The sequence below is a fragment of the Uloborus diversus genome, chromosome 5, assembly GCF_026930045.1.
Source record: "Uloborus diversus isolate 005 chromosome 5, Udiv.v.3.1, whole genome shotgun sequence".
NCBI lineage: Eukaryota > Metazoa > Arthropoda > Arachnida > Araneae > Uloboridae > Uloborus > Uloborus diversus.
The window spans coordinates 107,708,993-107,735,650 of NC_072735.1; the positions used below are offsets into that span (position 1 = coordinate 107,708,993).

General features: G+C 31.0%; 1 protein-coding gene and 1 long non-coding RNA gene across 9 annotated transcripts in view; one reads left to right on the forward strand and one right to left on the reverse strand.

The window, feature by feature from the left end:
* LOC129221970 (cordon-bleu protein-like 1) overlaps positions 1–26,658 on the reverse strand; it is a 373,733-nt gene that overhangs the window by 137,080 nt on the left and 209,995 nt on the right. The gene's annotated exons all lie outside the window — the stretch shown is intronic.
* Positions 19,696–26,658, forward strand: part of LOC129221973 (uncharacterized) — a 152,754-nt gene continuing 145,791 nt past the window's right edge. The window contains exon 1 of the long non-coding RNA XR_008580557.1: positions 19,696–19,773. This is a non-coding gene — a long non-coding RNA (uncharacterized LOC129221973). The remainder of the gene's footprint in view (positions 19,774–26,658) is intronic.

A 26,658-nucleotide genomic window follows, 5' to 3' on the forward strand; every position in this document is an offset into this window, starting at 1 on the left:
AGCTCACTTAACTGAATCATTTTTTTTCATACGTTTCACTATTTTCTCATACATTTCACTATTTTCGTACATTTATTAAACTTGTAAAATACTTTACACACACTACAATATTAGAAAATCTTATTGTTTTTTAATACGAGAAACATTTTTCCGCTTTTTACTTTACAATCTACTAACACAATTTACCGAATTTCGCTTAGAAAATCTCATTAGTAATATTGTCTAACTTGTATTTTTACTTTATTTATTTTACTTGTTTTTCTCACACTATCAAAGATTTTTCAATAATGTTAGGATTCATTAAAACAGCCAAAGTTACTTTCATCATTTTTAATGTATCGTTTTATTTAACTTAACCATTTTTCCACATACGTTTTTATTATTTTCATACAATTCTTAGACTTGTAAAATAAATTACGCTTTAATATATTCAAAAATACAACCAGCAAACTGCGTTTTGAAGACAGGAGCCTTTACCATTTTAGTTTTCCATCTCCAAAGTCAAAACACAATTTGCCGAATTTCCCTTAAAAAATCTTATTATTAATGTTTTCGAACTTGTATTTTTCACAGAAGCAAAGTTTTTCACTCTAAGTTAGAATTTATTAAAATAGTAACTATTCAAGAGTTATGAGTTAATTAAAATGAATTAAACCTATCATTTTTTTTTCACATTCACAATTATTTTATTTAACTTAATCATTTGCTTACCCATTTTATTATTTTCACGCATTTAATAAACTTGTAAACTAATTCACATTAGTATATTCGACATAGTTAATTTTCTTAACGCAAGGACTTTACAATCTACAAACACAATTTCCGGAATTTTACTTAGAAAATCTTATTACTAACTTGTATTTTTCACAGTAGCAAAGTTTTCTCCCCCTAATTAGTATTTATTGAAATCGCAACTGTTCAAGAGTTAGGTTTAATTCGATTTAATTCATATTAATTAATGCATATTATTTTCTTCATATTCACAATTATGTATTTTATTTAACTTAATCATCTTAATCATTTTCTTGCCCATTTTATTATTTTCACGCATTTATTAAACTTGTAAACTAATTTACATTAAACATAATCGACCTAGGTATTTTTCTTAGCGCAGGAGACTTTACAATCTACAAACACAATTTACAGAATTTCACTTAGGAAATCTCATTACTAATGTTTTTAAACTTGTATTTTTACTTTATTTATTTATTTTTTTCACGCCACCAAAGTTTTTTCAATAATGTTAGACTAGGGAAATTGCAGCTTTTCAAGAGTTTGATTCAATTCTTTTCAGCCAAATTTACTTTCTTCATTTCAATATAATTCTTTCATCATTTTCAATGTATCATTTTATTTAACCTCAACCATTTTTCCTCATACGTTTTATTATTTTCATGCAATTCTTAGACATGTAAAATAAATTACGTTTTAGTGTATTCAAAAATACATCAGCATAGCTATTTTTTAAGACAGGAGACTTTACTATTTTACTTTACTATCTACGAAGCCAAACCACAATTTGAAGATTTTTAACTTAAAAAATCTTATTATTAATGTTTTAGAACTTGTATTTTTCACAGTAGCAAAGTTTTTTTTTCACTCTAGTTAGGATTTTAACAACTATTCAAAAGTTAGGTTTAATTCGATTTAATTAACTCAGATTATTTTTATATTCACAATTATTTTATTTAACTTAATCATATTCTCACCCATTTTATTATTTTCATACAATTACTGAACCCATAAAATTCATTACGCTTTAATATATTCAAAAATACTTCATCACAGTTCTTTTTTAACACATATATCATTTTTCAGAACACAATTTATCGAATTTCACTTTGAAAATCGTATTATTAATACTTTCAATCTTCAATTTGTACTTTATTTATTTACTTATTTATTTTTCTTTCACACTAGCAAAGTTTTTTCAATCAAGTTCGGCTAGAGAAATTGCAGCTTTTCAAGAGTTTTACTCAATTCGATTTAATTCATTAAATTGACATAGATATTTTTTTCTTATTCGCAATTATATTTTTTAACTTAATCGTTTTCTTATTCATTTTAATACTTTCACGCATTTATTGAACTTACAATGTAACTTACGCACTGTTATATTCAAAATACTTCATTATTATTATTATTACCATTATTATTTTACCATCTACAGACACCATTAACAGAATTTTACTACGATGTTCAAAAATCTTAGTAAACCTAATGTTTTCTGGACTCACATTTTTACTTTATGTATTTTACATACCACCAAGATTATTCTTTTCAATTATTCGAATCAATTTAACTCATGTAACTAACGCAGATTTTCAAAGCAACTACAGATATAGTTTACGACTTTTAAATCAGAACGAATACTCAGAAACGATATTTTTACGAAACTTTAGTAAGTAAGCAATTTCAAATGCTTCCAAAGCGTTTTCAGAATATACTTAAACATAGAAAATCCTGGTGAAAGGATATTAAAGTTTGTTCAACACATTTTTCAACTTATTACAATTATTATTTCCATAATCACTTTCAAGAATTTTTCAGTTGAACATTGAAAACATAAGTTTAACATAAAGCACTTAAGCATATAAATTCAAAAAATTTGGAATAGAAACATAAATCTTCAAGACTTGAATATTTACGATTAAACAAAACTCAAACATAAATAAAATTTAGAAACAGAAACATACAATCTTTATAACTTGAACATTAAGAAAGAAGGAAAACATAATCCTAAAAATTTCCTTCACATACAATTAACTAATTAAAAGTAAAAATCTTTGAAACTTACCCCAAGTTTGCTGAAATGATGTTTTTTTTATAAAAGTACTGAAAGAAGTTACAAACTGTGAGTCGTTATCAAATACACAACATCAAAATATTGTAACCTCAATTCAGCCCTTATTTCAATCAAACCAACAGTCATAACGGAAATAATTTTTCCCGTATGCGACACCGATTTACGCCAGAGTTGTATTAAAATATTTTAATTATTATTTTCTTTTCAAATTTTTAATGCAGAATGAACTCTCATACAACCGACAGACACGAAAAACCAAACTGATCTGATTTTTACGAAGCCTCGCAAACAAACTTCCCCTAGTCATGTGGTATCATAGTTAGTCATCGATGAGGAATGAATCAGTCTGATTTTCCTATCACGTGTGAGAAAGCAAGCATTTTACGATATGCACAGCTCCATTACGCTATGCGAAATGTACATGCTAAACCACAATTATTGAAATAATTTTTTTTCCGAACTTAACTGTTTTCAAAAGTATATTTATCCCATTCGTTTAACATAACTCGCACATAGTCAGAGACTTGATTTTTTCAGTTCATAGTCATTCTGCAAGTGTATTTTTACATTATCACTGCTTATGCATTGCAATTATTTATTTTTCGCTACATAATTGTTTTCGTATTTCCAACTATTTCAACGATTTCCCGATCGAATAATAGGACTTTGATTACATTTAACAGTGTTTATTTTCCATACTTTGAAATTTTCAAAAGTATTTTCTTTTCGCTTCAACGAACGAAGTATTCAAATTATGAATTTTTCTTCTCACTTATCAGTTGTTCTATTATAATTTTTTCTAAATATATTTGTACTGGCTAGCAATCAAAATATTTTTACCCGAACTTAACAGTTTTCAATAGTTGGTTTATCCCATTCGTTTCTCACGCACAGACTTGATTTTTCCAATTCATAGTCATTCAATGAGAGTATTTTTAATATTTTCAATGCTTTTATGCATTACATTTAATTATTTTTCCAAAAACACAACGATTTTTGCATTTCCAATTATTTCAACGATTAAGGACTTTGATCGTATTTAGCAGTGTTTATTTTCAATACTTAGAAATTTTGAAGAGTATTTTCTCGTTTCAGCGTACGAAATATTCAAATTTAGCTTATGTATGATGACGAGAAACTTTATAGTAATTGCAACACAACAATAGTTTTAAGACTTAATATGCATTATGTAACCTTAGATACGAGTTTTGTCGCTCATTACTGCATTGATACAGCTATTAAGTAATTTCATTATCTCTGCTTATTACTTACAACTCAGATTAGTTTAGTTGTACACTATTAAGGTGTGCAATCTAAGACTAGCGAAATTAATTCATGTAACTAGATGTTTAGTTAAAAGTTATAAATCGAAGAGCATAATTACTGACAACATTACAATTTTGAATCAAATATTCGGAAATTGTGAACATGGAAAAAGTTCAAATGCTATGTCCATATACTTATACCAAATCACCCGAAACGAAAGTTTTTACAAATTTAAAGATTTTATTACAATTCTCAATATGTTCTACCATTTCAACAACAACAACAAAAATATATATCCAAATTAGGATTTTCGATATCATTTTTCAAGAAACCATTTTTCTTTAAACTAACACTTATTTCAATTTTCATTTCATATTTCAGAGTTTCGCATCACATTTAAGGAAAATCACACAAACACCAGTCAAATGCAAAGTAATGAATTCTTGAAGTTTTTATAACTTCTGTACTTCTATAACAAATTTCAAATTGTTAACGTATGCATACTACAGTATCATAATATACTCAAAATCATAAAAAAGTTACAAACTTCGAGACTGAAAAACTGTAAGACAATATTTCCAAAGTACGTTCGAGAATTTACCCAATTGAACCAATGTATGAAAATAATAACACCTTTTAATTATTTGATAACATTGTTCAAAAATAGAGATGGTTAATTAAGAATTTATAAAAAATTAATAATTTACAGAAAACCTGAAAATTTAAAAAAAAAAAATAAAATAATAATTATTATTAAAAGAAGAACTTTCACGAAAAAAGTATAGTACCCATAGGGCAAGGTCGTAAAGTCCTCTTGTATCACTCTTTTGTTGTACCTTATTTTGTACAAACTGTTTTAAATTTTATTGATAATTTTTCTCCTCTTTGACTCCCTGCAAATTTTAGCCGGGTTATGAACGTTGATGGAGGGGGGTTCGTTCAAGTATAGTACGAGCTGCTTTATTGAGTCAAAGTTGAGGAGCTGGATGTTCCTTTGGTTTTGGGTAAACCCATCACGTATTTTACAGCAATTCTCCTCGTCTCTTGTTGTGTAAACAGTTTTTCGGGACACCTGGAATTCAACAAGAAAAAAAAAAAAAAAAAAGAAATCAGCAAATCACCAAGGGAAAAAAATATTTAGGACTTATATTCCAGAAGAAAAAAAATACGCACCAGACACAAAAACTGAGATGGATCCACCGTCCAATTCGTCTTTAAAATATCCTAAAAAGTTACCATGAACTGGGGGGCGTTGGCACCAACTCAGTTTTTTGTGTCTGGTGCGTATTTTTATCTTCTGGAATATAAGTCCTAAATATTTTTTCCCTTGGTGATTTGCTGATTTCTTTTTTTTTTTCTTGTTGAATTCCAGGTGTCCCGAAAAACTGTTTACACAACAAGAGACGAGGAGAATTGCTGTAAAATACGTGATGGGTTTACCCAAAACCAAAGGAACATCCAGCTCCTCAACTTTGACTCAATAAAGCAGCTCGTACTATACTTGAACGAACCCCCCTCCATCAACGTTCATAACCCGGCTAAAATTTGCAGGGAGTCAAAGAGGAGAAAAATTATCAATAAAATTTAAAATAGTTTGTACAAAATAAGGTACAACAAAAGAGTGATACAAGAGGACTTTACGACCTTGCCCTATGGGTACTATACTTTTTTCGTGAAAGTTCTTCTTTTAATAATAATTATTATTTTATTTTTTTTTTTAAATTTTCAGGTTTTCTGTAAATTATTAATTTTTTATAAATTCTTAATTAACCATCTCTATTTTTGAACAATGTTATCAAATAATTAAAAGGTGTTATTATTTTCATACATTGGTTCAATTGGGTAAATTCTCGAACGTACTTTGGAAATATTGTCTTACAGTTTTTCAGTCTCGAAGTTTGTAACTTTTTTATGATTTTGAGTATATTATGATACTGTAGTATGCATACGTTAACAATTTGAAATTTGTTATAGAAGTACAGAAGTTATAAAAACTTCAAGAATTCATTACTTTGCATTTGACTGGTGTTTGTGTGATTTTCCTTAAATGTGATGCGAAACTCTGAAATATGAAATGAAAATTGAAATAAGTGTTAGTTTAAAGAAAAATGGTTTCTTGAAAAATGATATCGAAAATCCTAATTTGGATATATATTTTTGTTGTTGTTGTTGAAATGGTAGAACATATTGAGAATTGTAATAAAATCTTTAAATTTGTAAAAACTTTCGTTTCGGGTGATTTGGTATAAGTATATGGACATAGCATTTGAACTTTTTCCATGTTCACAATTTCCGAATATTTGATTCAAAATTGTAATGTTGTCAGTAATTATGCTCTTCGATTTATAACTTTTAACTAAACATCTAGTTACATGAATTAATTTCGCTAGTCTTAGATTGCACACCTTAATAGTGTACAACTAAACTAATCTGAGTTGTAAGTAATAAGCAGAGATAATGAAATTACTTAATAGCTGTATCAATGCAGTAATGAGCGACAAAACTCGTATCTAAGGTTACATAATGCATATTAAGTCTTAAAACTATTGTTGTGTTGCAATTACTATAAAGTTTCTCGTCATCATACATAAGCTAAATTTGAATATTTCGTACGCTGAAACGAGAAAATACTCTTCAAAATTTCTAAGTATTGAAAATAAACACTGCTAAATACGATCAAAGTCCTTAATCGTTGAAATAATTGGAAATGCAAAAATCGTTGTGTTTTTGGAAAAATAATTAAATGTAATGCATAAAAGCATTGAAAATATTAAAAATACTCTCATTGAATGACTATGAATTGGAAAAATCAAGTCTGTGCGTGAGAAACGAATGGGATAAACCAACTATTGAAAACTGTTAAGTTCGGGTAAAAATATTTTGATTGCTAGCCAGTACAAATATATTTAGAAAAAATTATAATAGAACAACTGATAAGTGAGAAGAAAAATTCATAATTTGAATACTTCGTTCGTTGAAGCGAAAAGAAAATACTTTTGAAAATTTCAAAGTATGGAAAATAAACACTGTTAAATGTAATCAAAGTCCTATTATTCGATCGGGAAATCGTTGAAATAGTTGGAAATACGAAAACAATTATGTAGCGAAAAATAAATAATTGCAATGCATAAGCAGTGATAATGTAAAAATACACTTGCAGAATGACTATGAACTGAAAAAATCAAGTCTCTGACTATGTGCGAGTTATGTTAAACGAATGGGATAAATATACTTTTGAAAACAGTTAAGTTCGGAAAAAAAATTATTTCAATAATTGTGGTTTAGCATGTACATTTCGCATAGCGTAATGGAGCTGTGCATATCGTAAAGGGCTTGCTTTCTCACACGTGATAGGAAAATCAGACTGATTCATTCCTCATCGATGACTAACTATGATACCACATGACTAGGGGAAGTTTGTTTGCGAGGCTTCGTAAAAATCAGATCAGTTTGGTTTTTCGTGTCTGTCGGTTGTATGAGAGTTCATTCTGCATTAAAAATTTGAAAAGAAAATAATAATTAAAATATTTTAATACAACTCTGGCGTAAATCGGTGTCGCATACGGGAAAAATTATTTCCGTTATGACTGTTGGTTTGATTGAAATAAGGGCTGAATTGAGGTTACAATATTTTGATGTTGTGTATTTGATAACGACTCACAGTTTGTAACTTCTTTCAGTACTTTTATAAAAAAAACATCATTTCAGCAAACTTGGGGTAAGTTTCAAAGATTTTTACTTTTAATTAGTTAATTGTATGTGAAGGAAATTTTTAGGATTATGTTTTCCTTCTTTCTTAATGTTCAAGTTATAAAGATTGTATGTTTCTGTTTCTAAATTTTATTTATGTTTGAGTTTTGTTTAATCGTAAATATTCAAGTCTTGAAGATTTATGTTTCTATTCCAAATTTTTTGAATTTATATGCTTAAGTGCTTTATGTTAAACTTATGTTTTCAATGTTCAACTGAAAAATTCTTGAAAGTGATTATGGAAATAATAATTGTAATAAGTTGAAAAATGTGTTGAACAAACTTTAATATCCTTTCACCAGGATTTTCTATGTTTAAGTATATTCTGAAAACGCTTTGGAAGCATTTGAAATTGCTTACTTACTAAAGTTTCGTAAAAATATCGTTTCTGAGTATTCGTTCTGATTTAAAAGTCGTAAACTATATCTGTAGTTGCTTTGAAAATCTGCGTTAGTTACATGAGTTAAATTGATTCGAATAATTGAAAAGAATAATCTTGGTGGTATGTAAAATACATAAAGTAAAAATGTGAGTCCAGAAAACATTAGGTTTACTAAGATTTTTGAACATCGTAGTAAAATTCTGTTAATGGTGTCTGTAGATGGTAAAATAATAATGGTAATAATAATAATAATGAAGTATTTTGAATATAACAGTGCGTAAGTTACATTGTAAGTTCAATAAATGCGTGAAAGTATTAAAATGAATAAGAAAACGATTAAGTTAAAAAATATAATTGCGAATAAGAAAAAAATATCTATGTCAATTTAATGAATTAAATCGAATTGAGTAAAACTCTTGAAAAGCTGCAATTTCTCTAGCCGAACTTGATTGAAAAAACTTTGCTAGTGTGAAAGAAAAATAAATAAGTAAATAAATAAAGTACAAATTGAAGATTGAAAGTATTAATAATACGATTTTCAAAGTGAAATTCGATAAATTGTGTTCTGAAAAATGATATATGTGTTAAAAAAGAACTGTGATGAAGTATTTTTGAATATATTAAAGCGTAATGAATTTTATGGGTTCAGTAATTGTATGAAAATAATAAAATGGGTGAGAATATGATTAAGTTAAATAAAATAATTGTGAATATAAAAATAATCTGAGTTAATTAAATCGAATTAAACCTAACTTTTGAATAGTTGTTAAAATCCTAACTAGAGTGAAAAAAAAACTTTGCTACTGTGAAAAATACAAGTTCTAAAACATTAATAATAAGATTTTTTAAGTTAAAAATCTTCAAATTGTGGTTTGGCTTCGTAGATAGTAAAGTAAAATAGTAAAGTCTCCTGTCTTAAAAAATAGCTATGCTGATGTATTTTTGAATACACTAAAACGTAATTTATTTTACATGTCTAAGAATTGCATGAAAATAATAAAACGTATGAGGAAAAATGGTTGAGGTTAAATAAAATGATACATTGAAAATGATGAAAGAATTATATTGAAATGAAGAAAGTAAATTTGGCTGAAAAGAATTGAATCAAACTCTTGAAAAGCTGCAATTTCCCTAGTCTAACATTATTGAAAAAACTTTGGTGGCGTGAAAAAAATAAATAAATAAAGTAAAAATACAAGTTTAAAAACATTAGTAATGAGATTTCCTAAGTGAAATTCTGTAAATTGTGTTTGTAGATTGTAAAGTCTCCTGCGCTAAGAAAAATACCTAGGTCGATTATGTTTAATGTAAATTAGTTTACAAGTTTAATAAATGCGTGAAAATAATAAAATGGGCAAGAAAATGATTAAGATGATTAAGTTAAATAAAATACATAATTGTGAATATGAAGAAAATAATATGCATTAATTAATATGAATTAAATCGAATTAAACCTAACTCTTGAACAGTTGCGATTTCAATAAATACTAATTAGGGGGAGAAAACTTTGCTACTGTGAAAAATACAAGTTAGTAATAAGATTTTCTAAGTAAAATTCCGGAAATTGTGTTTGTAGATTGTAAAGTCCTTGCGTTAAGAAAATTAACTATGTCGAATATACTAATGTGAATTAGTTTACAAGTTTATTAAATGCGTGAAAATAATAAAATGGGTAAGCAAATGATTAAGTTAAATAAAATAATTGTGAATGTGAAAAAAAAATGATAGGTTTAATTCATTTTAATTAACTCATAACTCTTGAATAGTTACTATTTTAATAAATTCTAACTTAGAGTGAAAAACTTTGCTTCTGTGAAAAATACAAGTTCGAAAACATTAATAATAAGATTTTTTAAGGGAAATTCGGCAAATTGTGTTTTGACTTTGGAGATGGAAAACTAAAATGGTAAAGGCTCCTGTCTTCAAAACGCAGTTTGCTGGTGTATTTTTGAATATATTAAAGCGTAATTTATTTTACAAGTCTAAGAATTGTATGAAAATAATAAAAACGTATGTGGAAAAATGGTTAAGTTAAATAAAACGATACATTAAAAATGATGAAAGTAACTTTGGCTGTTTTAATGAATCCTAACATTATTGAAAAATCTTTGATAGTGTGAGAAAAACAAGTAAAATAAATAAAGTAAAAATACAAGTTAGACAATATTACTAATGAGATTTTCTAAGCGAAATTCGGTAAATTGTGTTAGTAGATTGTAAAGTAAAAAGCGGAAAAATGTTTCTCGTATTAAAAAACAATAAGATTTTCTAATATTGTAGTGTGTGTAAAGTATTTTACAAGTTTAATAAATGTACGAAAATAGTGAAATGTATGAGAAAATAGTGAAACGTATGAAAAAAAATGATTCAGTTAAGTGAGCTATTGCACTGAATATGAAAAACAATAATCCGAATTAAATGCGTTGAATTGACTAAGTTAATTATTAAATCGGAGAATTACTTTTATTAAATCTAACTCTTGAATGTTCTATATTTAAATAAATTCTAACTAGAGGGAGAATGTATATGTTTTAATAAATTCTAAGTTAATTGTAAAACGTTATTACTGTGAAGAATAATTGTAATATGATTTTTTTTTTAATTCGATGAAATTCGGTTACTGGTGTTTGTAGATGGTAAAGTAAAATGGTAAAGTCTCTTGCGCAAATAAAAAAAACTATTTCATATACATTAATGTGAATTAGTTAACAAGTTTAATAAATGCGCGAAGAAAAGGGCGTGATAAAATTTATAAGTAAAATATTGATTGAAAAAAATGAATAAGTAAAATATAGATGAAAAATACTAAACAGAATTAATTACTTTAATTGACAAAATCGGCGAATTAAATCTAACTGGTAAAAACTATGTTTTGACAAATCCTAACTGGAGTAAAAAAAAAAAGCTTTGTTACTAAGTAAAATAATAGTGATAGTTTCTAATATATATTGAAAATTCTTAAATGATAAGTCTTAATTAATACTAAAGGATAAATTGATTGTAAGCTTTAAAATTAATTAAATCGTGGCATTTGAAGACGTAGCATGGGAGGAATAGGTGGGAAAATAAAAAATATGATTGAAAGAGAGTAAGGTTCAATTCTTATCACTGATTGTGAAAAAAAAATACTAAGTTCTAAAATGCGTAATAATCGAAGTCCAAAATGTGCAAAAATAATCTGAATCGGGGGAAAACATCAAAGTTCGAAAATTCGTGAAAAAATGTCAATGTCCGAAATGTGTGAAAATGAGCATAGTCCAAAATATGCAAAAATAATCTAAATAAAAAAAATCATAAAGTCCAAAATTCGTGAAAAAATGTCAATGTCCGAAATGTGTGAAAATAAATGATCAAAGTCCAAAAAGGCAGCAAATAATCGAAGTTCAATATGTACAAAAATATACTAAATCAGAAAGAATCATAAAGTCCAAAACTCGTGAAAAAATGCCAAAGTCCGAAATGTGTGAAAATAAATGATCAAAGTCCAAAAAGGCAGCAAATAATCGAAGTCCAAAATTTGCAAAAATAATCTGAATCGGGGGAAAACATCAAAGTTCGAAAATTCGTGAAAAAATGTCAATGTCCGAAATGTGAGAAAATGATCAAAGTCCAATATGTGCAAAAATAATCTAAATCAAAAAAAAAAAATCATAAAGTCCAAAATTCGTGAAAAAATGTCAAAGGCCGAAATGTGTGAAAATAAATGATCAAAGTCCAAAAAAACAGCAAATAATCGAAGTTCAATATGTACAAAAATATACTAAATCAGAAAGAATCATAAAGTCCAAAACTCGTGAAAAAATGCCAAAGTCCGAAATGTGTGAAAATAAATGATCAAAGTCCAAAAAGGCAGCAAATAATCGAAGTTCAATATGTACAAAAATATACTAAATCAGAAAGAATCATAAAGTCAAAATTCGTGAAAAAATGTCAAAGTCCGAAATGTGTGAAAATAAATGATCAAAGTCCAAAAAGGCAGCAAATAATCGAAGTCCAAAATGTGCAAAAATAATCTGAATCGGGGGAAAACATCAAAGTTCGAAAATTCGTGAAAAAATGTCAATGTCCGAAATGTGAGAAAATGATCAAAGTCCAATATGTGCAAAAATAATCTAAATCAAAAAAAAAAAAAATCATAAAGTCCAAAATTCGTGAAAAAATGTCAAAGTCCGAAATGTGTGAAAATAAATGATCAAAGTCCAAAAAGGCAGCAAATAATCGAAGTCCAATATGTGCAAAAATAATCTAAATCAAAAAAAAAAATCATAAAGTCCAAAATTCGTGAAAAAATGTCAAAGTCCGAAATGTGTGAAAATAAATGATCAAAGTCCAAAAAGGCAGCAAATAATCGAAGTCCAATATGTGCAAAAATAATCTAAATCAGAAAAAATCGTAAAGTCCAAAATTCGTGAAAAAATGTCAAAGTCCGAAATGTGTGAAAATGATCAAATTCTAAAAAGGCAGCAAATAATCGAAGTCCAAAATGTGCAAAAATAATCTAAATCGAAAAAAAACGGTAAAGTCCAAAATGTGCGAAAAAAATACCAAGTCCAAATCCGAAACTCATAATCTTCCCCGAGGAACTTCTGCCACCAACCAAGATGTTGCCACCGCGAAAAAAGTTTCTCCGCCATCTTTCCCCAGTAGTAGAAAGAGCGTGTCACCTGAAGCGCTCCGTCTACTACTCCAAACTTTATGCATCACATATCAAAACCAAAATCGTCCATCACGAACCGTTTTTGCAGGAATATATTTTCTCATAGACGAAGAGCACAATGATTTGAATGTAAGTCAGACTTTTTGTTCTTCTACTTCTGACAGCAAGAAAGAACTTAATTTGTGAGCCAATAGAAAACCTTTCTTTTGCCTTTGGATCACTTATTTTTTTTTATAGTTGTTCCTGAAATATAAGAAAGTCATTCCTTCCCTATCCAGAGCTTTTACATGTATATACAATGTAGCAACATTTCTCATGCGTCGATACTTTTGCCCTTTCGAATAGTGCTTTTAGATAACCATATAATTTTTATAAAGAATAAAAGTCTGGGATTAAATAGCTACAAATAATTAAGAAAATAAAATTAATTTAAAAGTGCTCATAAAATCGCCTGCTAACCACAGGCTGCCTAATATTTTTCATTTGTCACGTCTAGTTAACGTTACATAATTTATTAACAATAACGTGAAAAATGGCGCCAAGAAATTGGAAGAAAGTTTCAAATTTTTATTGGAAAATTAGGAAAGAAGAGAAAAATAAATCGTCTATCAGAAATAAACGATTAACTATTTCTAAAGTCGAAATTAAAAAAAAAAAAATAGAACCGGCTTCAAAATTGCTCTAAAAAGTGAAAAATAATTTTATTCTTTAAACACTATCGATAATGCTTTTAAACATAATTTTTGAAGTTGGAGCAAAAACGGAAAGTAAAATCCATTGTAACCATGCTTCGTTCATTTTCTTTTTTTTTCTTTCAGAAAATCATCCAAAGTTAGGAACGAAACATCTATATCGTTACTCAAATATGCTGCCATCAATGCATAATGTATGTGGTTGTGAAGAAACTGGGCCTGGTTAAATTTATAGTTGTAGTTGTGTTTGTTATGGTTGTGAATGATTTTGTCTATCGGTTTTGCGCCAACTTCAAAAATTATGTTTAAAAGTACTTTCGATGATGTTTAAAGAATAAAACTATTTTTCAACTTTTAGAGCAATTTTGTGAAGTCGGTTCTATTTTTTTTTTTTTTCAAAAATTTTTTATTTCATTCTTTTTAGTGTAAATGTATTTCAGAAACAATAAGATGTTACCATCATGAAACATCTTATTTTTTTTTTATAAAAATGCTCCATACAAAAAAAAAAAAAAAACTATAAACGCGCCTTAAACTTTAAGCGATTGGCACTAAAAATTTATCTTTGTTCCTCTCTGGAATTCATTTTTGTGTTAATTTAATTATAACCATTTTAATGTTACATTTTCCCTAACTAATTTACATTTCACAGTATACTAGTTGCTTGCGATGCAATCCTGTATCTCCTTACTTAGCCCAGATCATCTGTTATTGGCAGAGATGATAAAGATAAAAATACTACTATATAGTTGAGGCAAACTTGACCTGGTAGCATTGTGAAGGCTAATCAGATCCTAATCATTGCATAAACCTCGCTTCCACGTTAGGTTTGCCGCCACTATAGAGCAATGACACTGAAGAAACTTGATGCTTGCTTCAGAGAAGCCCTCATTCAGAATTATCAGTACAATAATTATTAATATTACTGTATGGCACCAAACTTTTGTAACAATCGGTGTTATATTTAATCATTTAATACAGAAATTGCATGAAATTTACTGTTTTTGTCCATAACTTTTTTTCTAAAGAACAAATATGGTCAAACAATAATGGAACCTAAGTTGAGCCATCCCCTATCCATTAAATAAAGAATAATCAAAATCGGTTCACTAGGTGAGACGATGTGAGAGGACAAAAAAAAAAAAAAAAAAAAAAAAAAAAATACATACGGTATGAACTGATAACAGTCTCCTTTTTGAAGTCGGTTAAAAAGAAAAATGATTGATAGAGAAATTGTATTAAAAATAATCATTATGAACATTAATATGCCTATTATTAACAACCGATTGATCAGTAAACGGCAAATTTGCTTATTGTCGAATCCTTAGCTTATAGTATAAGCTTATTTAACTGAGGACAGCATCACCGCTTTATTAGTTTTAACTAACAAAGCATTTCCATTAATAAGAATGGTTCGGTGTCTACTTTCCCACTTCAAATCACCAAGCAGAACAAAATTTTTGAAACAATTCGTTAAAATTTGCATTAAAAGTCTTTTCCGAAAAAGAACTACTGATAACTTAAAAGTCGTGAGAAAATTCTAAAAGTTCTTACCCTGCAGTTTTATTTATCGAATTCCAAGAGAACGAGCAAGTCAAGTTTTAAAATGGTTTCTCAGACTTTGATGGATTAACGAAAAACTTTCATCTGTACGGAATAAAACGAGCGATATAATCAAAAATTCCTTCCTTTCACTGTTGAGTATGTTTGTCAATGCTGAAGGACTGATAATAGCAAGAAATATAAATAGGTAAGAAAAATAAACTTTATTTAGAGTTGAGTGGGCAATTTTACCAACTCGAGTTCATAAGGTAATTCAAAACCGTTTTTAGGCAACAAATTGACTTCTTTCCAAATTTAAAAATTAGTAATTGATGAAAAGTTTTTCAAGTTTTCAAGTTAAAAATGTATTATTTCTTTCAAAAATAGAGACGAGTTAGTGTGAAGTTAAAACTTAAAAGAGAATTTGTGAATAAAGAGCCAAAAGTTGTTTACGAACACGTTATAAATTCGAATGTTCGTACTATGAAATATTGTAAGATTTTTTTATACAAAAATTCTATTTTTTCCTCTTCTTTATCTATTTATTCATCTTTCATTCAATTCTTTCTTTCTTTCTTTTTCTTTTTTGATATTCAAGAAATACTACGTCTATCAATAAAGAATCCTTACAAAATTCAGATGTATTGCGTGTAAAAACATAGAGTCCTTAGAATACAGTTTAGAATATGCTGAATACAAGACATGAAAAATCGCAAACATGTTCCAGCTCTAACTTTTCAATAATGCATATACGTTTATACATACAAATGTACTTTTTTTTTCTTTTCCTGAAAAAATGTGAATATTACGCAACATTCATTAATTTCATATTTCTAGCCGGGATTAGATCCAGTTTTCTTTATGCAATAATCAACCAATGCATATGCAATATGTTACGGTGAAAGACCGAAATTGGAAAATGTCAACCAATGTTTACCGGTGATTCACCGGAATATTCGGTTTTTCGCCGATGTCTTTGCTAAGTGAATGTAGACATTCATTGGCGACTGCCGACATTTACGGGGTTTTGGAAAAAAAGCTTTGAATTACGATCGTTACCTATTTTGGCCACGAAAAGCTCCCCTCCCCTTCAGATTTGTACTAAAATGAAATGAAGTACTAGTGTTAGAAAAATATACACACATTTATAAGTAGCAATTATCCCCCTGTAAAAACTGTTAGTTACGATTCAGATTTTTTTAAAAATAAACTAGTAGTGTTTTTTAAAGCATTTATAAGGTAAATGTAAAATGCTACTGATAATTTGCCAATTACAATAACTATTACAAAGAAAGAAAGAAAGAAAAGCTTAGTAGTTGGAAGACTCACTACAAATGGACATCTTCTAATCACATTGTTTGAATCTCTGTCTTCGCATTCTCCGAGTTGATGCTTCCCGGATGCAAAACTACCATATCCGTAAGGAATATTCATAAGATAGGCTTGCTCGGCGACGCAGCAACCTGAAGATTCATAAACTTATCCCGGGGATAGGTTGCGTCACTCGATTCTTGTTGATCAGCGCTGAAGAGCATTTCCACCTACGCATTCAATATCATCCCCCCGGTCTGCATATTTAGGGTCTGGTGGGGTAAAGTGGTCATAAAATCGTAGGTTTTCAACTTAGGTGGATAATAAATACAATAAATTCTTTAAATACTTCAACATTTTTTGTTATTATTTTACATTGCATTATTAAAGAACACGTACATTGAATTTCAGGAAAAAAAATATTGATTTAAGTAGTTTTATAACATTTTCATTTCCCTTTGTATTTATGACCACTTTACCCCATAGGGTGGGGGAAAGTGGTCATAGTATGGGGTAAAGTGGTCATAGTTAAAAACAGCTGCAAAACTGTTACAAATTACCCTATCATTTGTATATTTCGATTATTTTTATAGTTAAAAGTATATGTACGAGTATATGCGGGTATGCACGAGTATATACGTGTCGTGTAAACAAGAGTAAACATGTTCATATATGAATAAATACATGTATACATCAGATACATGCATGCATGTGCCTACTCAAGTATATTCGTGTATACACGAGCATATAAGCATGTATACGTGATTGCCTACAGGAGTGTATACGTGTCTACACGACTACTACTACATACGAGTCACGTGTATATGCGAGTATATACGCGCAAAACGAACATCATTTGTGTGTTTGCACATGTATCTCGAGTATATATTGCATACCTGAGTTTCTGAGTATATACGTGTATAGTCGACGTATATACGCATATATAAGTGTACATAGATACACTACTGGCCATTAAAATTGCTACACCAAGAAGAAATTGCCAGAATGAAGCTAAATTTTACACACGTGATAATAAAATTGACATTAGAAAGTGATTACAAAATTAAAGCAAATTGATCATTTATGGTTGGAGAAATCTCGAATAAATGGAGGTTTAAGTACCCTGTTAAGCCACCTCTAGCGTGAATGTATGATGTACTTGAAGCGAAACAATCGGGCATTGAGACATAACAGTCTTCTACGATATCCTGCGTCATCTCGTGCCACTCATTCGATCAAACTCATACGTGTTAGCACTCACGACGGGGCTCCCAGGAACAATTTTTTAACATGACAATGCTCGGTGAAACACAGCAAGGGTGTAAAGGGATTTCCTCTTCCGCATTATCACTTTCTCTGGTCTGCGTGATGCTCTGGTCTGCGATTTGTGACTTGTCACAAATTGAGCATATCTGGGATCACTTGAGACTTTAAATTGGACAGCCTGTAAGTTTGATCAAATTAGTGGCGCGTTTACAGCAACTGTGGTACGAGAAGACGTAAGACATCGTACGAAACTGCTGTACCTCAATGCTCGACCGTATCGGTTCTTAAATTCCAAGTAGAGGTGGCGCAACAGGGTACTTAAACCTCCATTCATGTGAGATTTTTCCAATAATAAATGATCATTTTGCTTTCATTTTGTAATCGTTTTCTAGTGTCAATGTTGCCATCACGGGTGCAAAATTTTGTTTCTTTCAGACTATTCCTTCTTGGTGTAGCAATTTTAACGGCCAGTAGTGTACTTACATACATATACGGGTATACACGAGTTAATTCGCTGATATATCCAGTGCGTGTTTGGTACGTGTCTACTCACGTATATATATGTGGAAGCAAGAGTATATACGTATGCTTACGTGTAAACACGATTCTATACTTGTTAGACGTATATACGTACATTTACGTATAAACACCAGTACATGTATCCACATATATCTACGAGTATATCCGCTAATATACATGTATGCTTACATAGTGAATCCAAGATCTTGGGCAAAATTTAAGTGGTGTGAAAGGGTAGGATAAGAAGCAAAGAATCATAAGGAACTTATGGTAATTGACGCGCTACATGCACACAAAGCCAGAAATCGATGGAATGATAACAGAGGTCACAAATTTGTTACACAAAGATGATTTTACCCGACATTTTAGTACTTAAGAAATATTTAGACAGTTGTTAAAAAGTAAGGCCTGTAGTAGCTCTAATACACGCATCGCAACAAAGGTGCAGCGACTGATGAAAGTTTTTCAAGAGTCTCGTAATTGCAACAGAGTGATTGCGAGCATGTATTACAGATGCCGGCCGCAAGTTTCATCAATCACTTTAAAACTTTCTTAAGTCGTTGTGTAAAATTGTCGATTTTGTAATAAATTTGTGACCTGTTTAGCATTCATTAGTTTCTGGCTTTGCGTGCATGTAGCGCGTCAGCGTTGTGTTTGTGGCCATATGTTTCTTATGATTCTTACTTCTTATCCTCCTCTCTAACACCTTTTAAAAATTTCCCCGAGAGTTTAAACTCACACTGCATACATGTATATCATATGCTAGTATGTAAGTGTCAGCTCGAGTACGTACGCGTATATACGTCGTGTCTACCTGAGTATATAAGTGTTCGTATTTGTACGAGCATAAGCGGGTATATACGTGTATAGTCGAATGTATATCTGTATAGATAAAAAATACTACGAGATACCCAAATACGTGTTTATTGGTGCATTTATGTGAATACGTATATATACGTGCCTACACGAATATATGCGTATGCATGCGCATATACTCATATATTTAACCTTGCTTACTGTAAAAACAATACATATTAAGTTAAAATAATATTTAATTTATATCTGCTTTATACTTAAAGATTCAGTGATTTTAAAAGAACAATATTCGTTAAGCCTAATATTATGACCACTTTACCCCATCTTACTAAAATTGTTCTAAAAAAATATTCAAAATAGATTCAGCTAACTGCTAATGAGTATGAGTTCTTGAGACATGTAGGAAGCTTCCTGCCCAGTCAATCTGTTCATAATTCTAACAAACAAAATTTCCCAAGGAAGTTAAAAAAGGTGTTTATATTTTTAAAAAATTCATAATCACACAAAATATTTTTTTTTACCAAATAAAATTTTGGCAGTTGTAAAATTTTGTATTCAAAATGTAGTTTCTAACTGCACTACTCTAAAATAAAATTTTCACATTCATTCGAACATTTATTTCTAAGGTATAGCCATTTATTTGAATTATGACCACTTTACCCCATTGACCACTTTCCCCCACCAGACCCTACGGTTTTTCGTTCATGATGCTGATTTAATTTCCATTATCACCCGAACCAGTATGGTAATGATTCAAACGGAGAAAGTAAGCAAACCTTGAATTTTTGTAATGTTAATTTTTAATACCTTCGCTTTATCTATGTATTATGCTCACAAAATAGAAAAACGGACAAGGCTATTGTTGCGAAATACTGCTTAAAAGAGAAAGATGTTTGTTTGGAGGTGCAATGATTATTCAATCAAAATTCGGCAGGGTGTCAATAATTTCAATCAATTGATTTAAATCGAAGATTTTAATCACGATTTAAATTAAGTTGATTTAAAGAGATTTTTTCCAGAATTGTTTCTCAACTGAAACTCCAGAAATCCTCTAAAAAAGCTAAACCTCACTAGTTTCGCTGCTTTCTTAATTTGTAACAATATTTAACTTTGAATTTGTTACGAGAGTTTATGTCCACTTTCCCATATTTGCAGGCCAAGTAGCAGACATTTTTTCAACAGTTCGCGAGGTAAATTGAAAATCCAAAAGTTGTCCACAAGGTAAACCATCACTAAATAATAACATTTATTATGAATCATCACTAAGGAATGACATTCTAAACGGTATTTTTCGACAATAAATTTGACAGTTTCGTGCAAATTTTTTTTTTCCTTTAACAAAATTTAAAAATATCTTCCCTACTCAGAAATAATCTATACAGACCTCCTAAAGAGTCTGCGACCGGCGTCAAGCTGTTTCTGCTACCGGGTTTGTTAGTACTGTCAGTCCCGCTTAGTACAGGAATTTAGGGCAAAGTGAAATTGTGAAATTTTTACTCTGTTTTTAGCGCACCCTATCTTGTAATATTTTAACTGTGTACCAAAACAGATTTTAAAATTTAAGTTCTAAGTTACTTACAGTTTAAAAATTTTCGTACGCATCCATAATATAACTACTACTTTGTTACTATATTATTTTGTAACTTCTTTTAAATAGATATTGATTTATTGTTATGCTTTAAAACAAGTGTTCTAAGTTTGGTACGGTAAAGCACAGTTTTATGCATAATCAAATACCCCGCTTAATCAAATACTATATCGCTCATTTGGAAGAAGAGTGCTACAATACGAAGAAATGAAATTTTACAGGAGAAGCGTTTGAAATTGAACTCTTCAGGCAATTTGCATTACGAAAAGTAAGTTCGCTGTGCTCTCTAGTGGTTAATATTAGAACAAAAATCTGTCATTATTTTCCAAAGAGGATAACGTCATTTGAAGGCCTTTAAGCGAAAAAAAATAATAAAATTAAATTTTCGTATTGTGCCTCTCATTTTCCAAACGAGCATTATGTTGGAACCGACAGTTCGTTTGCACGAGGCCAACTATCAAAGGAATGTTTTCGATCTTTAATTTTGTACACAACAAATTAAGAAATCAATAAGGGGGTTAGAAAGACATTTCAGTTCTAATTTTTCAATAAATGCATACTAAAACTAAATATTGCATCTATGAACGTAAGAGTGACCTGTACTTAAATTTTAGATTTTTTCACAACATTTTGCATTTGAGTTTTTCTTCCTTTTTTAAACTCTAGTGTAAGAGCAAAGCAACAAAGATTTCAAATAAGCAAATACATTCTCAGTGCACAGTTAATTCAGCAGGTTCTCCCCTCCCCATCTAAACCATTTTTGTTAATAGTTTGACGACAAATATCCGTCACCACACGACAATTCTCGCAAAATATCCGACTTCATCAAAAGTTGTTTGATGTCCCGAGGAAAGAGGAACAATTTAATAAGTGGTTATTAACGCAAGAAACAAAATAATCCATACCGACATCATCAAATCGCATTCCTTCCTTCTGTGTGCGATTCCCCAGCAATGTACCGAACTATATCCAATATTTGCGAATGACAACACGTCAGCTATTAATAGAATCCGAGGCAGTTCGGTCCGAAGACAAAAGATTTCCCTTCACCCGTCGGAATCCCTAGAGAAGGCAGTGGTAGAAACTCAATTTGGTCTTTTCTCCGGAAACGATGCCCTGAATATTACATTTTTGGCGCTTGTCTGGCACTTTCTGCTTCCATAAAGGAGCGTCTTACCGTTTTGCTTTTGCTGGAAACGGAATGTATGATGAAAAATAGAAGATTTTGGGGCAAGAAGTCGGGAGTTCTAAGCAGATAAACGAGCTGGAGAATGTTGCCAAATTAAGAACTGTAACTTTGTTTCTTATGTTCTGGAATTCTCCTTAAGAAGTTCAACAATCCATAATATAAATCTTTCTTGAAAAAACTATTATGCAGTTGCGTACTTAGCATGGGTGACACCCGGGGCGGTAATTTGTGGCCCCCTTAAAAACGCAAAAGAAAAAAAGTATGTCAATAGAAAAACATAAAATTCATGCAATTTTATGTTTTTTATGTGTGTTTTATATGTTTTAACGATATTTTAAGTGGGCTAATGAACAAATAAATAAATAAATAAATAAAATGAAATAAAATAATAAAAGTAGGGGTTCCGGGGCTTTACCCCCGGAAAATTTTCAAATTTGTAGTCTTAAAATTGCATTTTAGCTTTATATTTTTCAAAAACTTGCATTCCACCCCCCGTAGCTACCTCACTGTAGCGACGCCACTGTATTATGTGAAATACTTTTATGAGCTGAAATTATTTTTTTATCTACAATAGTTCGATTACTAAATGCTTCGTATTCTTTGAAATGATTAATTCCACATGGCGGTTAAAATTAAACTTGTGCTATAAATAGTGTTTTTTCAGCTAAAAAAGCGTGCAAACTGATAAGCAAATTTGGTTTACAAACTGCACAGTGCACACGAGATGCACTCAAGACAGTGCCGCACTCATAGGAGGGGGGTCTAGGCTAAATCCCCTCCTGAAATTTACAAAATGATTTTAAAAAATTTCAGGTTAAGATAATTTATTTTCGTTCTTTTGCGGAAGTGTATTATGAGAAAAAATGTCCCGAGTGAATACGGGTATGATGGGAGAAAATTAAGAAGAAAGGGAAAAAGGTAATGATTCCAACTTTATATTTAGACTTTATTTTGTTTCCAGCCATGGCTTTCGAAGAGGGCTCGTACTACATAACCCTTCACTAGTTTTTCTAAAAAAGGGCCGCCAACTGTATTAGACTGCGGTGACAAGGTCGAGAACCTCTGCTTTAAGGGTAGGGACAAATCTTGCTCAAAAATATAAATAAAATATTTTCAAAATGATTTCTTCTGTTTTTCTCCTTAAGTTTAGCTGTCTTCGGAAAAAACAAAATAGAATCGGGAAATTTAGCGAATAAAACCTAGAGAATTGTTGAAGAAATTTGAGTAAAACGAAAGATCCAGAAGCTATCGGAAATTCAATTCATGGCGAAAGATCAAAGTAAAATTGCAGTAGCTTTAACAACAACACCAATTACACATTAACTAAAATTCATAAAATACGATATTTCATTCATTTTGTTTGAATGATTACAAAAAAGTTCCAGAGCAATTGAAAAAATGTCTTTTAACATCGTAGTTTTGCGGATATTTTGACAATGAATTCTTTCCGCTCCCTCTAAATTTAGCTATCTTTAAGAGTAAAAAAAGGAATCGGGAAGTTTAAGGAAGACCAGAGAATTGATGATGAAATTAAGTTTAACGACTGGTCCAAAAGTTATTGAAAATTCACATTGATGGTGGCAATTAAAGAAACAATTATGTAATTTTGATAACAACACCAATTACACATTTGTAGGCTAAAATTCGTCTGTAACGATTTTACATTCATTAATGTTTACAAAAAGCTTCCGCAGCAAGCGAAAAATGCCTTCAAATACCTCAATGTTTTTCTACAGTGACTCGACATCTCCTGATGAGGATAAAACAAGACAGAAAGAAAGAAAGAAAAATAGCATTAAGGTTAAAAAAAGGATGAAGGAGAAACAAGTGAAAATGTTGAAAGAAAGTGAAAGCTACGACCTTCACCTTGTGACGTCACACATTCTCCCGGCAGTAAAGTGAACAAAACAAGCAAACCGGTCGTATCCTTCCTTGCAGGTGCGAGGAAATATTTCCTTCTCCGAAGGTGGGCTTTACGAGGAGGCTCATCTTCAACAAAAAAAGAAATCTTTTCATTCTGCTAAGGAGGAGCAAATAGCTTCGGCTTCTTGCATCATTACAGATGGAGGAATTTCGGTAGCCGCCGAAGTCAACGTAGAGAACGTGCCGCAACTCTTTCAATTAAAAATAAATTGGAGGATTTCTTTTTTTTTTACCCGGGTTTAACGAGGGTTAGAGAGGTGAGAACGCGCGTAAATTTAATTAGAGCACATTCCAACTGCTCTTTTTATTTTCAGATCAAGGTAATAAATTCGTAATCATTGAAGGCAATCGTCTCACATAATTCACATAAAAATTAATTTGATGAAACAGTCAGCAGTAAACTCCAACGAGGATTAAATCGGAGCCAAACTTTCTTCTTCATGCTTCATTTAGGAAGTTTGTAATCAATGAATTATTTTGTCTCGTCCCTTTTACAATCACAAAATGCTTACAGAAAGATACTTTTGTCGACATAGCAAATTTAAGAGCATTTTAAATAGACTTTAAAAGTGCTTTTTTTAAAATTCAAAAGCAAGTCTGCATCTAATGAATCCGATTCTTGTACAAGCACATAATATTTACAAAAGGATAATTTCACTTATGCTGACAATAAAAATTTAATAGTCACTAGCTGCGTTGCCTGGTATTGCACACTTTAAGCTAAGTTCAATAATCAGGATTAAATAAAATAAAAACATAGCGTAAAATTTCCCGTCAACGTATAGAAAAGAGCGATTTCATGAGCGAAACTTTAAATCTCTTTAGATTTTTATTCATTTATTTTTTTTTTTAACTCCGTCAGTTTTATTAACAGGCGGAAACGTTCCGTTTCACGGATATTCGGGCACCTCCTCCCCTTCCCATTTTTGAAAAGATTCAACGTAAACACAGGATTTGTAAGGAAAAACGCCCTTGGGGATTTCCTTACAAACCCTACAGCCTCCACCACATGATTTCGTTTGTGTGCTCCGAAAAGGTTGCCAATGCTTGTGCTATTGGTCGACGCAACCAACCTCTGCATACCAGTCATTCTCATTACCCCATATTATAGTAACTACAAACCAATAAATAAATAAAAAATAAAACTATGTTCATATTTTCAATATTCAACATCACTTTTACTATGCCTTTTAACTCATGACATGTAACTTAACGATTTATGATTAATGACTTCATAAATACTATTGTAAATGTAATTATTTAAGAATGTTTCTTGTTAAGTTTCTTAAGTTCTTCTCAGTTCCTTTGTGCCCTAAGCTGTTGCTTATAGGTTAAACTACCACTGCGTGCGCTTAAAATAAAGAGTACTTTATTCGAATTGAAATCTCAGATTTTTCCTCACAGTGATGATACCTCAGATATTATAGCAGCAGTACAAATTTTCTTGCAGAGAAAATTAAATAACATTGTAGTGAAATACATGAACACTGTACTTGTCGCCTAATCCTGAACTAAATGAAACATTACTTCCGTTGCCAAATCTTACATCTAAATAGAACGGCTTTGAGGTGTGTGGGATGGGGGAGGAGATCGCATAACAAAATTACATGTAAATAAATGGTAGCGAAATACTGCTTTCAATGACATTTTAATTCTAACGTAAAGTAAACGCTCCTGCCGTTGCGGATTTTAAAGTCCTTGTCCTGACAAATCGGCAGGGCCGATCCTAGCAGGTGTGCAGAGTGTGCACCGCACAAGGGCGGCCGAAGCAAGGGGCGGCTGCAGGCCGCATCATGTAGTTCTTATAATCAAGAAAAATTCCTCAAGAATTTCTCACAAGATAACTTATAATAAGCCGAATAAATATGCTGAATTTTAAATGTTCAATTATCAAAGTGTCGATTTCCCGACAGCATATAGCATAGTTTAAGAACAATAGAACGTTTGGGAACATTGTGTTGGTTTCATTGTCCATTAATATTTACTCTTTACATGCATGCTTCACTTGGTTGCAAAAATTTGTGACAGAACCGGTAATCAGACATGGATACAGGGGAGGGGAAATGAGGGAAATGGCCCCCTCCTGAAGCATGAAAGGGTGCCTTCTAAAAGGGGCACCGAGGGCGGCCACTAATGTTTACCCTCCAAGCTTTTATAGACCTAAACAATGAAAACATTCAGTAAATTACCGCCCAATAGCCAGGGCTAAAGCAGAATTACATGAAATACACCGCCAACTCAGTCATTTCCAGCCGAGGACTGCAGTTTCGTGCTTATTAGCACTCATCAGCCCGGCATAGGAAAGTGACTGAGCTGGAGATGGAAAACCTCATAAGGAAGCCAAGAGTGCACAACAAACTGGTAGCTAACATAAAATTAGCGCAGACCAGACGAGTGACCGAAGCAATGGTTCGGTTCAACTCGAGGATTGAAGGCAAAGGCATGGTATATTCAGTAAATTACCGCCCAATAGCCAGGGCTAAAGCAGAATTACATGAAATACACCGCCAACTCAGTCATTTCCAGCCGAGGACTGCAGTTTCGTGCTTATTAGCACTCATCAGCCCGGCATAGGAAAGTGACTGAGCTGGAGATGGAAAACCTCATAAGGAAGCCAAGAGTGCACAACAAACTGGTAGCTAACATAAAATTAGCGCAGACCAGACGAGTGACCGAAGCAATGGTTCGGTTCAACTCGAGGATTGAAGGCAAAGGCATGGTATATTCAGTAAATTACCGCCCAATAGCCAGGGCTAAAGCAGAATTACATGAAATACACCGCCAACTCAGTCATTTCCAGCCGAGGACTGCAGTTTCGTGCTTATTAGCACTCATCAGCCCGGCCTACCAGTTTGTTGTGCACTCTTGGCTTCCTTATGAGGTTTTCTATCTCCAGCTCAGTCACTTTCCTATGCCGGGCTGATGAGTGCTAATAAGCACGAAACTGCAGT